A 2325-nucleotide genomic window follows, 5' to 3' on the forward strand; every position below is an offset into this window, starting at 1 on the left:
TCTGTGAATCTAACGAAGCTGAACAGGCTACACTTAAAACAAATCATTGAGTGTTTGGTGCATACGTATTGTTTTTCAGTTAAAATGCCCCTACCTTGAATTAGTTTCACTATCTGATTTAATTGGGAGCATTTGGTTTTAATGACCACAATGACCAATCCATAGTGTTTTCTCAGTCTGAGTTTTTACAATTTTCAATTTCCTTGCAGATATTTATAAACAAACAAACAAACAAATAAATATATGTTTTAAAAAATTAACTGCCAAGCTGTTAGAAATGATAAGGATGAAGGAGAAAAGAAAAACAAAAAGATTCAGCAAAAAGAAATGGAAAGAATCCCTCGGATATGCAGAGCTGCTAGGCACTTGCTTATGCAGTGTGCGCTTAAAGATTCCCTGAGTTTGCAGCAGGTTTGCAGAAGCAGTTTGAGACTCACTTCTCTGGTTTGGAAAACTGTGTTGCTGTGACCTACTTACAGGAAGAGAAGGGACAGGGTTCGAGGGAGGGGTGTCCTATTTCATCTCCCTGTGGTTTTACACCTTTGCCTTTTCGCTCTGCCACCTGCCTTTTTGCTCCGCGGGGTTCCCAGGCTCCCAAGTCCACTTGCACTGATTTGTCTTGATTTCTATGGGAAATGGCAAGGCAGCCTGTGAGTTTTTGTCATCAGGCTGTCCTCTGTGCTCTCACTCCCTTCCAATAAACCTTGTCCTTTAAACCTATTAATACTTTGCCCCCAAGGAATCTGCTCCTAGGTAGAAGAGGGACACCAGGGTCAGGAGTTTTTGTGCTTGAATTTAGAAGGGTCACAGCAGCCAATAGTCAGGAAATGTCATTGCTGCTAAACAGGGACAATAAATCTCCAAGCTACCTACTAATGCAGCCTCCCTCAACATGGAGAAAGGTCAGGTTTGAGCTGTAAATAAACTCTTGTCACACAGCAGTGTGTCTCTTCAGGACAGACAGTAAATCTTCATGGAGAAAAGCATATGTACCATAATTCTACTCTTATATCTGGACTTCCTTAGTTAATTCTCACCCAGCTGGTCTTTCACAGAGCTTGGCCGTTAACATGCCTGTGGTGTTTAAGGACCTCCCAGAATACAGAGCCTGGATGAAGTGGGGGTAAGGGTGGGGATCCAGGGAATCCTGAATTTTGTTTAAAGGAGTATAGGCTCCAATAAAGGGGAGAAAGAAAAGTTTTGATTTATATCCTGTATGTATTTAATGGAAGACAGGACACTGTGGATGCTTCCTTTGGAGTATAAAATTTCCTTTTTAAAAAAATTGCCAGAGGGCAGTCATGCTTGCCAAAGAGACAGAAAGGGCATATCCAATAGGGTGTGGTCATGCTGCAACTCCTTTTCTCATACCTCCATCCCGTGAGGATTTGGGGCACACGCCAGTGTGTGCGTCAGCTTGCTAGGGTCAGGGCTCGAACTGCGGTCGACTGTGTGCGATCTGGCTCCCTATGTACAGCATTTAACTGCTGTACTACGGGACCGCACACCCTTAGAAAATTTTGTAACAAACCTTTTAGAATGCTGTAAGTGGAAAAAATTCTCAAACATGTTGTAACATATTACATTCAATTTTCTTTATCTTACCTGTCCAGATGTTAGTAGTTAGTGTCAAACACCTGACGAAGGCTCAATTCTGATCCTTAGGCCCGTCGTTCACATTTATGAAGCTGTATGATCAAACTGTAAAGATACCAAGATAAATGAAGTTGGCTGTCTCGAAGAACTCAGAGCCTGGTGGTGGGGAGAAAGGCACATGAAAAAATCATTTAAATATATATCCTAGGTGCTATGTCTGAATTTCCCCAAAGGGTAATAGGCACAGAGGGGAGGGAGCCACTCATTTCCTGGAGAATTAGGGAAAGCTTCTTCAAGGAGCGATGCCCCAGCAGGTTCTTGGAGAATGAGCAGTTTTCTTTTAGGTAAAAAAGGACAGGGAAGTACATTACAGATGGAGGAAAGGTTGGGTACAAACACCTGGGGATGAAGAGGATCATGGTGGACGTAAGTGTGAGGCTTTCAGTGTGGTCTGAGTTTAAGGCTTATGTTAGAGAGTGGCAGGAGATGCAACTTGAATGGTCAGAACGGGGCTGCCTTTTAATGCAGAGGTCGTCTCTTGTGTAGGGAGTTGAATCCCTCAAGGCTAACCGCAGTTTGAATCTCAGTCCCTGGGCTTGAAAAATACATGGGGCAGGTGCCTGTGTGTGTTTCAAGTCCTGTCAGGATGGAGAGGTAGAGGAGGAGTTGCTGGGTGACTATACCCCACTGAGGGGCGGGGGGGGGGGGGCGCTTTCCCAGAGAGACACA

The sequence above is a fragment of the Tupaia chinensis genome, unplaced genomic scaffold, assembly GCF_000334495.1.
Source record: "Tupaia chinensis unplaced genomic scaffold, TupChi_1.0 Scaffold000208_1, whole genome shotgun sequence".
Classification (NCBI taxonomy): Eukaryota; Metazoa; Chordata; class Mammalia; order Scandentia; family Tupaiidae; genus Tupaia; species Tupaia belangeri.